Here is a 15,796-nt window from a genome sequence, read left to right on the forward strand (position 1 = left end):
TGGTTCCTGTTCTTAGAATGAATAGAACCTGTTTTTTTGAGGGAAGGACGGAGCGTTACCAGAGTCTCCTGCAATTTTTCTTATTTTTAACATTTCTAAAATTACTTTAAAAAAGAAAAAAGAAAAACCTTGCTGCTATTCTGGAAATCGAGTGTTTAAAGGTAGCCGTGTAGTCACACGTCAGGAAGGGAATGAAAAATAATTCTCTCTTCTCTTAGGCTGGAAAAAAGAATCAAAGCCAGTGGCACATAAAAATACATACATATTTTTAAGTGCGCTGAATAGCCTAAAAGGCATTCTGGGAAAGCATTTATTTTAGTTCTTGAAGCTACTTTAAAGCTTCGGAGAGTAGGTACTGTTAAGTGGATGAGTCACTTTAATGCATTTTACATAACAAAAACAAAGCCCAAGGTAGCCTTCCCGGTATTTAGGATGTTGGGAATTATTTGCTGTCCTTTTGTGGACCGAGTGCTGAATACTGGAGTTTTTAGTGGATTCTGACAGTGATTCTTTGAAACCCTGCAGCTATTATTTAAGATTCAGCTTAAAGTGTTTTTTACATTAGGTGTCAGTGCAAGCATCTGACGGATGCACATTCAAACTCAGAAAAGGGGAGTATATTTTTGTCATTGATTTACAGTCATATTCCTTTTTAGATAATCTTCCATAAAAATGATAGCAGATCCTGTTTTGTAATGAAGCAAACGGGTAAATGCGATCTGTAGATCTTCATTTAATTGGCAGCATGTTCCAAGCGGATATTTTGAAACAGAAGAAGAGTATGAATTACCCTAAAGATGCTTCAAAATTATTTACTCTTATTTACAAAATTATGCTTTTATTTGTTTATATTTTTACTCTTTCTAGTCTGGCCTATACAGCAAGAACTCAAGTGACTCACTTGCATTTTGTGTCAAATAAAGAAGTGGCTCTTTAAAAAGGAGTCCGTGTGTTGGTTTACACAAGTCTCATTTTTAACTGACAATTTATCAATATGTCTGTCATTTGAGGGAATGCATCATCACACCTTTGGGGAAAACTATGACTTTAAACTCCAACAAAATGCCACCTTTTATTCCTGAACACACCATGGTAAAAATATTAATGTAAAAGTCTTATTTTAAGGACAGCTGCAATGATGATTTTCTAAAATTAAAATAACTGAATTTTCATGGTCAGAAATTTATTAGAGACAAGAAAGGAAATAAATAGTGGGCAAAAATAAGAGTTAGGAAACCACAATTTCTTTTCTTTGAAAGGAGTTGAAATTTATTTTTAACAATGGACATTTAATATGTCTTCAAATTATATAAAACTAAAAAATGTTCTGTAGCTCTAAGTCAGCCTCCTATAGATAATATTAATAATATTTTTGTAAGGCTTCTGCATCTTCAATTATTTATTTGTAAAGTTAGTAATACCATCTTCTGAGGACACAAATGATAGTTTACACCTGTACTTGTTAGATTTCTGAATAAATTTTATAAAATCTTTAAAAATACAGCATTATTTTCATCAAGATGTGATGCCATTTGCTTTTCTTGCAAGAAAATAATTCATATGGAGTGTTGAGATAATCAGGATCAATCTCAAATCTTTGGGAAAAATATCAAATTTATAAAAACTGTACAAAGATTGTAACAGTCACTAAAGGCACTATCATGCTTCTATGTATACATTTCTCTGGAAATCATTAGTAAATTCTTACTCTTTTTGACAATTTTACTTCTCGGTGAAAAGGTAATATAAGAAGTTTTGATTAACAGAAGAGGATGCTATCAACACACTACAAAATTAAGTACTTACTAAAGTGGGACCTGAATTAGAATTAATAATTCAGTTTTTTTAGAATGTTGATAATATTAAGGGCTTAAGTTTTCTTATAATAAAACAAAAGATATCATTAATATCTTTAATTTTCTGCTCTCTCCTTTCTCATAGATTCTCATAGCATATTCTTCTGGATTAAAGTAGTAAACTGTGCCAAGTGATAATACTAAAATAATGAGTGCTTTCAGACAAAGGAATTGGTACAGTTCTTTGCTAGGTTAGGTTTTTCTTGTGGAAGTGAGTGTCTCAATAGAGTGTGAAGCATAAATATGCCATATGGTAGCAACCACCTAGTGCATATTTGTTAATATAAAAATGAAAAGTATATAATTTTCATGTTATAGTATACACACGTTATATTGGTAGTTTAAAATATATTTTCAAAAAGTGAGCTCTCACTTGTTCTAGAAATAATTTCTTGACTCATATGTGAAAACACTTCTATTTTAAAACTTGGTGTAATATGTATGGTAGCCAGTATTGTAATGTTAATTTAAACCTGTCTCTCTTAATTTTAGATTCTATTTACAGATCCAGTTTTTTTAAACATTGTAGTTATAACTACTCTTCATGTTAAACTTTTATCTCAGTCTTACCAAAATGCCAATTGGCTGAGAGAACATTGGTATATGGAGAACATTGATATAGTGGGATAAATATATTAGTAAGAATATACATGAAATAAACATAACATCTTGTAAAAGAATAGTACTTGGGGTTTTAAATATTTAAAAACATATATTTTTATATTATCAAGTTTTAATTTAAAGGCTGCAGAGAAGAGATTTTTTTTATATCATCGGAATGGATATGCCATTGGCTTGGTTTTCTTTTTTATGTATGAAAATTGGTATAATCATTCTCATTTGAGCTTAGCAATTTCTATTCACATTCTATGCATACAAAGACATATATATCTTATAAAACATAGAATAAACTATTAAATATAAAGTAAAACCTCAAAATTATGAACATTAATACATTACAGCTTAAGCACATGACATTTATTATTCCACAGGTGTATGTTTAAACTATGCAACAGTAGATATATTTTTCCATGTAAGTAGTAATGTGATATTAAATTTATTAATGTTTATACATCAGTATACGTGCAGCTGTGTGACTTGACGTTTGAATGAGCGTTAGGCCAATGGAAATGGATATAAATAAAAAAAATTTTAGAAATATACAAAATTCTAAGCTTATTATGGTTTATAACAAGGGGATAAAATATGCCTTTATTATTTTTATGGCTTTTGCTAATTAAATTTTAATTTAATAAACACATATAAAACCAAAATCTAAAGCAAGTTGTTCACTTTGGGAAAATTAAAACATTTGTCACTCTTTCTTCAAAGAAACATTGCTGTATAGACACCTTTCTGTTATTTCTCTAGTATTGATAAAAATAACAATAAAATACTCTCCAGTATAGTGTTTACACATGGTAAGATTTTGCAAAAAACATAAATAACACATGCAAATTATGTATTCAAATTTAGTGTTTATATTTAGAAGTATGTATTCATAAAAAATAACTGCCTTTAGGAATGTAAAAATATTTTAAAAATTGTACGCATAACAAACTATATTATCTGATGTGTTCTTTAGAGTATCATTATACAAAGCACATATACAGAAGTTTCTTTTCTTTTCCCTGAATTTCAATATACATGTAAATTTCCAGGTAGTCTTTTCTTCTCAATTCACTTCTTATTTTCTTACATGTGTCTTAAAGTTGTTTATAAATTTAAACTGGAGGTTTAAATGGTAAAACATATCTTAGGCAAATTGCCAATTTGTTGATTTCCTTCAGGGTCTTACATATATGGGGATAATCAGCTCTAACATAAACTTGCTTATATAGGTTTGAAAAAAATCCAGAGTTTGTTTCAGTATTTTTAAGAAATAACATTCTATTGCTATTAAAGTGACAAGCTTTCATTATTTGTGGTAAAAGAGCTGTCTGTTGTAGTATTTTGAAAAGCATGTAATCTGCTTACTGTGGGGCAAGAACTCTGCTCTGTTTCATCCATGCCACACTCACTTAAGGCAGTTAGTGTGCAGCAGGTACATCACAGTGTCAGCCAGTCCTTTTCCTGACTGTCTGCGTAGTACAACTGTTCCTAAGCCTTTCATATGGTTGCTTTCCAGTAAACTTGGAACTACACTGAGATAGACAAATGTGCAGCTAACACATAATTCATTTTTTCTCATGTGCACAAGAAGAGGAAAATGGTTGTGTCATATTGTTTGCAGAGTTGAAAGAAAGGGGGTATTGACTTCAGTGTCATTCTAGGTAAAAACAGTAGCACTTTGTGAAAAGTACTGTATTTAAAATCTTTTCCTTGAGGGTCCAAAGCATTAATATTGCATAATTAGATAAATTGTCTAGTTTATATTACTTATAGTATTCTACTTAAGAATAATTTATGTGTGTGCAAATATATATATATGGGGTGGGGCAAAAATAGGTTTACGGTTGTTTGTATGGAGAATAATACAATAATTAATAAATAATAATACAAGAATAAACTGTTTTGCATACTCAAAACTGTAAACCTACTTTTGCCCCACCATGCATTTACATATGCATGTGTGTGCACACATGTGTTTTTAAAAGCTTCAGATGGTTTGTTAGATAGGAAAAAACCTCAATAAGGTAAGTTTATTAACAAATGTGCATGCTTTAAGATCTCTGCCAATGCACAACCTTTTAGAAATTAAGCGTCATTCAAAATATTTTTATAACACTAGCATTTAGAATAACTTGTAAAGAAAATCAAATGAAATATTGTGTACAAAAACACCTTGAATATGCTCAGGTCATATAAGTAACAAAACAAGTGTGATTTTAAAGATAGTTTTGCCATCTTTTAAATAAGTATGAGAAAGATATTGCACATGAAATATTGGGTTCCTATTAAAAGGTAGCATGCTAAGCAATTTTATTTCTGTCTTTTAGATATGAGATACTTTGAAATTTGTAAGACTTAAACATATTTGGCATTGTGACATTTTTAGAATGAAGGATAAACGTACCCATATTTTAACATTGTAAAATATAAACTTCTAGGTTTCTTTTCCTTGTAGGTGTTCATATTTTATAGTATTTCAATACACATGAATAAACTACTATTAGGAATTTAAAAAATGATTCAGATGATCAATGCTTCTTTAAAATTTGCCATTTATACAGATCCTAACAAGATTATAAACAAGGAAAAGATTGACATTGTGGCCTCAACAAACTGGTGGTTTTATAGTTAATTTCAATAATTCAAAATCAGACTATTATATATAAAGCAATACTTAAAGTTCTATTTGAATATGAATGGGATATTTCTGGCTAAATGTTGTTTTAACGTTTGCTTCTACTGATTTTTTTTTTAACCATATGCTTCTGCTGGAATAAAAAATTAGGATATATTTTAAATTTTATATCATTTAAGAGGAAACTACTTAAGCTAGAAATGATAGCAATGGAAAATAATATTGTTGCCCATTTTAAATGCTTCAGATTTAGGGATAATCTTATTGTCAACCTGAAGTTCTTTTTTCTGAGTAATTAAAAATTTATTGTGATGGTCTCCTGGCTAATTATGAATTCTTTTATTTAAATAACTAATTGCTAGTTCTCTCTTTCATATACACACATATTTACTATTAAGTATAATCTATTATTAGCATATAACATTAAGTCAGATGGGGAATTTTTGGTTTGTTTTCTCCCATGTAACCTGTGACCAGACCTCAATTCAGGGTCCTCCTTCTCACTTGATTGTTCTCTCACTGTTTTGGGGACTTCCTTTCACCACTGGACATTTCTCTCTATGGGAAATTGTTGCGGTATTTTGGTGCACAGTTAAGTCTGTAATACATAATCAAAACTTTCACCAAAATTGCCAGTCTAGGCAATTGTTTCTCTTGATGTTTGCTCACATACTGTGGGGATAATTAAGAAAAAGAGGAAAGAACTAATAAAACCATTCTTCATGTAAGGTGCCTACTGTCAGAATATATAAAGTAATGGTTAGACATTAATGGTTTCTTATTTTGAGGATTAATGGAGGACTAGGTCAGTAAAATAAATGGGGTTAAGCAGACTGGGAAGGTCTCTTGTTTTAAAAAAGTGATCAAGAAGCATTGTGGTAGAAATGCTATGAGGAATGATGCATGTGTAAGTGGGGCAAAGGAACCCTCAGATTACAAAATCAAAGATGCTAAAGGTGGGAATTGGTTATGTAAAATTTTTTCTTATTTTTTCCCATTTCCTATGTGAGCTTGGTTATCCTGGAAATGCTGTTTACTGAAGTAATATTTGTTTTTAGATATTTAAATATTTATATATGGAAATTCACCTGAGAAACCAAAGACAATAAAATTGTATCTCAGGGGAAAAAAAAGTAGAAGCAATTAAATATTTTATTTTTAATAAAACCTAGGGAAATGGTTTATTGGATAAGAAGTGTTCATAAAATACTTTCTTAAAAGCTTAAGTGCTAATAATCAAAAGAGAAATTCTGTTAGTAAATTTTTAAATTATAAGAAATAGAAATCACTTGCAGGTAGATAGGCTTCTATATAGTATACTGAAGATTATGTAGACCTCAAAGTACATAATACAGCATATTTAAAAATAATTTTAATTTATGCTGTCTCTTTAAAATATATATTTTATTGATTATGCTTTTACAGATTTCCCAATTTTTCCCCCTTTGCTCCCTTCTGCCCAGTACTCTCCTTCCCTCCAGCAACCCGCCTCCCCCACCGCCTTAGTTCATGTCCATGTGTCGTGATGTAAGTTCTTTGGCTTCTCCATTTCCTGTACAATTCTTGACATCCCCCTGTCTATTTTGTACGTGCCAATTATGCTTTCTAATCCCTGCACCTTTTTCCACTTTTTCTTCCTTGCCCCTCCCAGTTGATAACCCTCTAAGTGATCTCTGTATCTATGATTCTTTTCTCGTTCCAGTTGTTTGCTTGGTTTGTTTTCTTTTAGATTCAGTTGTTGATAGTTGTGAATATGTTTCTGTTTTAATGTTCATAGTTTTGATTTTCTTCTTTTTCTTAAATAAGTCCCTTTAACATTTCATATCATAATGGCTTGGTGATGATGAATTCCTTTAGCTTTACCTTGTCTGGGAAGCACTTTATCTGCCTTCCCATTCTAAATGATAGCTTCTCTGGATAGAGTAATTTTTGTTGTAGGTCCTTGTTTTTCATTACTTTGAATACACCTTCCCAGCCCCTTCTTTTGATAAATCAACTGCCCATCTTATGGGAACTCCTTTGTAGGTAACTCTCGTTTCTCTTGCTGCTTTTAAGATTCTCTCTTTATCTTTAACCTTTGGCATTTTAATTCCAAAAATTGGTGTGTTCCTCTTTGGGTCCAACTTCTTTGGGATTCTCTGTGCTTCCTGGACTAGTATGCCTATTTCCTTCACCAAATTAGGGAAGTTTTCTTTCATTACTTTTTCAAATAAATTTTCAATTTCTTGTTCTCTTCTTCTGGCATCCCTATGATTCTGATGTTGATACATTTAAAGCTTCCCAGAGGTTCCTAAGACTATTCTCATTTCTTCTTTTTAATCTTTTTTCTTCCTGCTTTCCCCATTTCCAGTCACTTAACCCCCTTCCTGTATGTGACTGGTGCCCTTCCAGCTGTTGCCTGGTGGTGAATCCCAGAGTGGGTTGGTTTTGCATACATTCTAAGTCTGTGTGGGCCCTTGAAATGGACTCTCCTGAAAATCCAGCAGTTTCTTCTGCTGCCCTAACCGCCACTGGTTTTTACAGCCAGAAGTTATGGACATTTACCTTCCCAGTGCTGGAACCCTGGGCTATGCGGTCTGGCCTGGGGCTGGGATCACTCACTCCCAAGATATACCTTCAGATTTTTAACCACCACATTTGAGTGTGGGACCATCCAGCCACTACCTCTCCATGCTACTGCCTCTGCACCTTTCTGTCTCTGTGACTCCTTCCCTCCTCCCCATCTCTGTAAACGTGGCTTCCTTAAATCCTTGGTTGTCGTAATTCCATATAGCTCAAATTTCTGACAGTTTATTTGTTTTAAAAAATAGTTGTAGTTATCTCTGTGGTTGTGAAAGGAGGCAAAGCATGTCAACCTATGCCTCCATCTTGACTGGAAGTCCCTGGTGTCTCTTTTAATGTTTCCTGCTTTATGTATTTTTAACATCAAATGCAATTCAATGATTAATGCAATTATTATTATTCAGTACAACTTATACAGTGCACTGAACTACCTTCTGAGAATCCAGCTGAGGAAGAGAGTCCAAAAGAAAGACATTCACAATTCCAAGCTGACTGTGAAGCAGTAACCATCAAAACATCACCAAGTAAAAGCACATAGCGTGTTAAAGAAACATGGTCTGTTCCATCTTAGGCCTAGAACTCCTGGGTGGAAAGAGATGTTGGTGTGACTGGATCATTGGTTTGAGTCTGAATTATAAAGTGTTTGCATCAGGGCCATCTTTCTACATGACCTGGATGGGAGACAGACAGTTTTCACAGCACAGGACATTGTGGTGGCCCAGCTCTGCATACTTAAATTTGACCTTTATCCTAAGATTTTTAAATTAAAATTAAGAATTATAGGCTTTGAGTCATAGTATTTAGAAAACGGATAAAGAGGACCAATACTGGAGGCAGAGACAGTGAGAGGAGCAGTTAGTAGACCACTGCAGCGTTCCCAGAGTGAGAGATGGCCAAGGCCTCAGAAGGAACATCGGTGTTGGGAGAGCAAGTATGAAACATAATGTAGAAGTAACATGTCAGGCCCCGTGGGTTCTGGGATTTGGGGAATCAGGAGAGAGGAGAGTTAGAATCTAAGCTCTCTAATGGGTAGATCATGTTACATTGAACTTTGTAGGCTAGAGGACACAGGAGAAAAACCAAGTTGGTGGTGGGAGTGAAGATAACAGGCTCACTGTTGAACATTTTGAGTTAGCAGCATTTCTGTAGACAACATTGGGCCATTAGAAAATGTATCTGAAGATGCGTTGGAGACAAATTCAGAGAGTATTCTTGGAAGCCAAAAAAAGAGGTCATTCATTTACTTAGCAAATATTTATTTAGTATCTGTCATGACAGACACTGTGAGTTTCCAAAGACGAACCTTGGTCTACAGTTGCATTTTGCAGAGAGATCAGAAAAGATGAGCCCTTTAAGGAAGTCACCAGGCCATTGAGGATATGGGAGCAGTTTTCGCGTGTTGCTGACTGACGAAGGATTTCAGTGCCTTAGGAGTTGGTAGCAGCTGAGACTAATGAGGAGAGTAAGTGTAGATTGTTCTTCAAGGAATTTAACAATGTGAGGAAAGGGAAAGAAATGTATACTAACTTTAGTGGAAGACAGTTTAAGATATTTGGCACTCTTTTGCTTTGTTTAAAAATAGTTACTTTAAGCTGTTTGGGATTGCAAATAGTATTAGTAGAAAAACACAGGAGTATCTTGAACCAAAAAAGAAAATACTTTTCAATTTAGTGGAGCCGGATGCTCAACTGTGAGGTCAGGGATGTGCCAACCACTGCAGAAAGGGGTGGGACTGCCATCAGGATAATCTCTTGCTCCAGCCAGGAGTTTTTTGTTTGTTTGTTTGTTTGTTTGGCTCCTCATTCTCTCTTCCCTGCCAGTTGGCTTTATCTGCTTTCCAATGCTGATGGTATTAAATAGCTGTAAGGGTTTATGTTCTCTCTATCAGAGCTTTGAACTAGTTTGAAACTAGAAATCTAGTCCAAAACACAGTCTCCTAAAGAAATGTTGACAGTCTCACTACGGTCTAGATGGCCTGCTACAGACTATTTATTTGTGATCATGAGATGGAATTTGGAAAAAGGACTCTGGTTGCCAGAGCTTGGGTCACTTCTCCACACCCTGGTCCAATCTCATTAGCAGTCATCACGTTGCAACAGGCTAGTTGATATTAGCTTGGATAGAGGAAGAGGCAATTCTTAGAAAATAGCTCCTGGAGTTGGGGAAGGTATAGAGACAACTAAATGGTTACCAGAGGGGAGATTTGAGGATATTAGAGGGAGAAGACCAAATGGCAGAGAGGTGGAAGAGATGAGAGACCATGATTGATGGGTGGATGTTCTGTCTTCCAAAGTAACTTGAAAGATTTAACTGTCTTGGGAATTAAAGCAGATGGTTGGAATATAGACTATATACACTTTTAATTTACTGGAGATGTTTTTGAAGGGATGTTTTAAATTACATATTCCATTCTCAAGAAGGAATGACATGATTCAGAAATGTAATACATACACATAAGTAATGTTCAAGTTTTGAGATGCACAGACTAGAGTTTTTCTTTACTTGGTAGTAATAATATTCCACTTCACAACTCTATTCTCTTTAGACACAGCAACATTTGGTCCTTTTTTTCTTTCACTTCTTTTTTTAGGAGACATTATTATCTTGAAGGTCCATGTAGTTTTGCAAAATGTTAGATTTACTAAGTCTATGTGCTTATGGTAGAAAGAAATATCAATGAAAAGGAAAGAACAAAAAGAGGAAATAGTCCTGTTTTGGCAATTTGTCATTATTTATTTATTAATTTTTGACAGATAGGGGAGGTTCACTCCCATACTCTATTCCCCCACTCTATATTCAGTCTTTAGCAAAAGGAGGAAATTTGAATTGGAACAGTTTCTTGTCAATAAAACAAAATGATACATTCGATAAGATGAGAAGTCACTAATGGACAGAGTATTCCTGCAAAGCATGTTTCTGGCCAGTCCTTCAAGAGAAGCATCTCATGTCTCCCTGGAGGTCTGGAAATTACTGGCAGCTGCCATCACAGGAGTTCCCTGAGCTTCCAAGATGACTGAATGAATGGTTAGGATCGCAAATGCCAGCAATCTGTGAATCAATGCTGATCTCACTGGACCAGTGCAGGGTGCAGAAAACACCTCTGTGGTCTGTAACAACAGATGGGAAGAGTTAGGGTGGGCTCTGTATTTGTCCTGTTTGTGACTTTGCTCTTTTTTCTCTCTCATAGGTATTCACAGTGTACTTGAGCTAATTTTGATATTTCTACCTGCAGAATGTATGGAAATTAATATTAACAATTCTCTTTACATATTATAATGTTGCTTTCTGACACTTTTGAGCTTATTCTTTATGCCAGGCACTGTGAGTTAATACTCTGTATGTTTTTCTATCCCATGCAACTTTCACCTTAGTCCCCTAAAATAAGTATTATTATTATCCTTGTTTTATAGATGAGGGAGGTTAAGTTTAGGGTATGAAGAATTTACCTGAATTTTCTTAGGAGTAAAATTGGATCTCAGGCAGCTCAGTTTGAATCTTATATTCACTTGCCGTATTTTGCCGCCTCTCTATGGCAGGAGCTTTGGCATGTTAGCATCTGTTATCTTACCTGGTCCAGTTGTGGCCAGCTGACTATTCCAGCAGTGAGGTCCAGGGGAAAAGGAGTCAATGCGAGGCAGAACAGAACCAACTCTAAGTCTCAATTTCAACATCTGCAGAACAAAGATAATATTAAGTTAATCCAGAATCACAGTGTTATTCTCTCAGGGTCCAATGAGAGGCCGCTTGGGGAACTTTGAAGAACTGTTTACTGGCCAGGCTTTATTATTTGTATCACATGATTTTTCTGCCTTCAAGAAACAATGAAGTGATGACTAAGATTCAGTGAGCTAGATTATTATGCTAATATATAATTTCAGCCATGAGAAAAACCTGAAATAATGGGGAAAATGAATACTTATCAGGCCTTAAAAATGTCTCTTTCTAAAGCCTGTGTAACCTTTAGTCATAAAGAGGGATGAAATGAACTTGAGTGAGTGGTGTCTTGTCTTCAGGTTAAGGACACAACCCGTACCCTAAAAGAGACCATGAAGAAAGCAGAACCACAAAGTTTTTGATATATGTGAGGTGTCATACGAGGTTGAATCTATTTTTAAAAGCCATAACTTAGCCACTGACAGCCTCATTGTCAAACAAAAATATGAGCTTTCTACTTCAAGTCAGAATATTTGAAAGTTAATAAAGCGATCGGCCCATGATGTTTACAGAAATGATTCCAGACAACTCTCCAAATTGGGTGAGCACAGGAGAGTAAAACCAAGACCAGTTGCATTTTTAGCAACCAACACAGAAGTCAGTAAAAATCTGCCAAGAGCATACTGAAAAAGGCCAGTTTTCATTTGCTTCATCCAACTGATGATTAGTCACACTCATTTAACCCCACCCCTTCCCTTTCCAATATAAACAGAGGTCAGCCTTTTACACACACTCCTCTTCTTGGTAGAAACAAAACACTTAGCGTCTGCTGCACATTTTAATCGATTTGTGGAAATATTTTGATGAAACTATACATTAATACCATGACTAATGAGTACAACTTGCTAACCATTAAAGCAGTAAATTTCCAAGTGCCAGGAACCTGCCTTTATGACATTTGCCACAGAAAGAAATGTGTAAAGTTCTTACGATATTTGTCACCTTAAAAACATCAACCCTTCTTTGCCATGACATGCTATTCGAATTGACTTACATTTGCATTTGTGAAAACGTTAAGAGGGATGAACCAATGAGGCATGGAAGCCTCAGGAGGATGGGAACAGGGAATGGGGCCGGTGGTGGGGAGGGGGAAGTTATGCACATAGCTCTAAATTAAACACTTAAGCTGGATTGTTTCTCAAAACATCTGATTTTCCTGTCCGTGTAAATGTAGAAATCAGAATTAATTTTTCTAAGGTAAAATTTTATTGTGTGTGTGTGTGTGTAACTCAGTTCCCAGGGGGTTAATATACATCCTGTCAAAGTCTGCCAATGAATAATTGTTTAAAATTTATATCAATACTCAATGGTATTAAATAAACATAGGGGAATGGTAACTCATCAAAGAACCAACCATGCAGGATAATTAGATGAGGTCCATTTGTCTCCTTAAGTTATCAGATGTGACACAACCTGTCTGTTGGTGTCTAAAAGCCAGCTGAGTCCCGGGGTGTAAATGACTGTGACAGAGGGGCAGTTTGAGGGTTTCAAGTCTTGGATTTGATTCCATTCCTTCTGGATTTTTCACAAGGCAAGTAGGTTGGCCCCTGGGGTTCTGTTCTCATAATATGCACAAGGGCCTAAAACCTGGGGGTCAGCAAACTGCTCAGGGTCTTTGTTTTCTCTACACCACTATCCTGGTTGCAGGATAGCACATAAAATACATGTGTGTATGATATAATGTTTCTATATTATATAATATATAATGTGCTACATTGCTTTGAAATGAAAGTTATATGAAATAAAAATACTATAAAACACTAGTGAAATGTGCACATAGGTTCAGATGTGTTACATGTATGTAGGACACATTTAGAAGACATAAAACCTGAAAATGCTTTTTAGTGTCCAGAAGATCTGTCATACATATAAAGGATTTCTAATTTTATTAGGAGTGACTAAAACATTAAAATCTTTGGGATAGGATATAAACTTGCTGATTATAGTTTTAATATCTTTGCCCACTTTGAGGCTTGTGATAACTCTCTTTCACATCTTCCAAATACCACAGTGATTCATTATTGCTCCTCTTGCCCGCCAGAGTTGCTAATACAAATGGTGATAGACGTTAAACAAAGCCAGGACCACACTGGTCTGTCCTGGAAGTTCCGAAGACTCAAGGTAGGCAGTCTGGTATGGTGAGAAGTACTTTGAATATAAAGTGATCATCTATGGGGTGGCAGCAATCTTTCTAATCAGGTTTCCTCAATTGAACCACAGGCTACAGATAATGATTTGAGTGACTTTTCTCTCTCAAAAATGGTTCATGACTAGTACCATCTAGATGTGTAGAGGAGCTTTTAATTCTTAAAAGTGGATGCTTTTAAACATTTGGGCTTAATTCTCATACAGAACTTGCCTGGTTGGTTAAATTGTGGGTTCAAAGTTCAGCTTTACAAATTATTAGCCAGGTAATTTGAGCAAGTATACCATTGATAAAACCATATAAGGTTTTTGCGAGAATTAATAATTCATGTAAAACACTGGCACATAGAAAGCACTGAACAAATATAATTTGATTAGAAGCAGGAGAGTTTAGTGGGGGTCAGGTGATTTGGGTTCCTGCTTTTCTCTGTCACTAACTAGATAGGGAAATTGCCTTGTGAGGAAGAATTCCTGGCTTTAGAACTCCTAACATCTAATTGCTCACCATCCAACTATTTCCTAACGAAGTAGTTGTAACATACTTGCCACTCATTTGTCCATTGAACATAAACTGGATATTCCTTGGTGCATTAGTGCTCCCTCATCTGTGATCTCACTTTCCATGCTTTTAGTTATCTGAGGTCAACTGCAGTCTGAAAAGATAAAATGGAACATTTCAAGAGTCAACAATTCTTAACTTTTAAATTGAATGCCTGAGTAGCATGATGAAATCTCACACTGTTCCATTCTGTCCCATCCAGGATTTGAATCATTCCTTTGTCCAGTGTATCTACTTTGTATGTAGAGTTAAATATGGCATTTTGAGAGATCACGTTCACATAACTTATCACAGTGTATTGAATATTCTTATAATTGGTCTATTTCATTATTGGTTATTGTTGATTTCTTACTGTGCCTAATTTATGTTAAACTTTATCATAGTCAAGTATGTGTAGGGAAAACAGCATATGGTTTCAGGTATCTGCTGGGGGGCTCTTGGGATGTATCCTTTGTGGTTAAGAGGGGACTATAGTGCTTGAGTTACCCCAGTGCCTGTGGGAATGCTTTGAAAAGTTCTAACCCTGGCCTTATATTTTAGTTTCCTTTCTCATGATATGTCTGAAATACCTCATTGTATTTCTGAAAAATGGAGACATTTGATGTTTTTCTCCCCTTTTAACACTGTGCTACCTCCAACTTACACTAATGCATAGTAGGTTAACAGACTTATTTCCTTATCTATCTATCTATCTATCTATCTATCTATCTATCTACCTATAATGGAGTTAATGATCTTGCATTCTTGTATTCAGAGAAATAATGTTAGGGGCCCATTGTCACCTGGTGATTTCAATTCTGTCAAAGAGCCCCTAGATGCTCTTTTTGACAATACAGTATATTTCTAGCAGTCGATGCAAACTCTAAACCTGGCAACTTTAAAATTACATCAGCAATAATTGTGATACTTTTGTAACATAGAATGGGTTTTTTTTTCCTTTGAAGATGAGCAACAGACATATCATATTTTAACGTGTGGAATGAATTAATATTATGGAGTTTTGAAGAAAATAGTATAAATTAATTAAACTGTTTAAAATATCAATTCTAATTTTTCAAGAATTTATATTAGAACTCATCATGCATCTTGAAGTTCAGAAATGTGTGCTGAATCCCATAAAGTGTGGCCTCTTCTTGTGCCTAGTTGATTAGCTTTTCTTCTAGTGTAATGTTGTGATTAAATGAGAGAAGTTAGGAAAACTGTTAAATCCTCAACATTTATGCAAAAAAAAGATGTCAGATTACAAAAAAGAGATCAAAGACTGACCACTAATTTAAAGTAGAGTGAATGAAACAAACTAGGCAGAATCTTCATAAAGACATTTAATATGAAGATTGATAGAATGAGTCACTTGTTTAGAATTTAGTAATCTAGGTCCATTTATTTATTTCAGTTAAGTATTTTTGATGCTGTGTAATATACATATACAAACGTTGTAGTTTAAGACAATGTACGTTTCTTTTCTCACAGCTTCCACCATGAGAAGCCTAGCTGTGGCTTAGCTGGGTCTTTTGCTCAGGGTCTCAAAGGGCTGCACTAAATTACGGTGGTTTACTGGCCTACATTCCTTTCAGGGGCTACTTTCTGCTCTTCTTTCAAGCTTATGTGGTTGTTTACACTTCCTTGAGGTTGTAGGAATACCTCTACCCTCTTTCCCTTTATTCTCAGCTGCTGGGGGTCCCTCTCAAAGGCCCTCTCACACAAGGTAGTTTA

The 15,796-nt window shown here is 34.8% G+C and overlaps 1 protein-coding gene across 4 annotated transcripts in view; it reads left to right on the forward strand.

The window, feature by feature from the left end:
* Positions 1-15,796, forward strand: part of CACNA2D1 (calcium voltage-gated channel auxiliary subunit alpha2delta 1) — a 471,141-nt gene that overhangs the window by 1,134 nt on the left and 454,211 nt on the right. The gene's annotated exons all lie outside the window — the stretch shown is intronic.

The sequence above is a fragment of the Furipterus horrens genome, unplaced genomic scaffold (genome assembly GCF_987537825.1).
Source record: "Furipterus horrens unplaced genomic scaffold, mFurHor1.1.pri manual_scaffold_9, whole genome shotgun sequence".
Taxonomy (NCBI): domain Eukaryota; kingdom Metazoa; phylum Chordata; class Mammalia; order Chiroptera; family Furipteridae; genus Furipterus; species Furipterus horrens.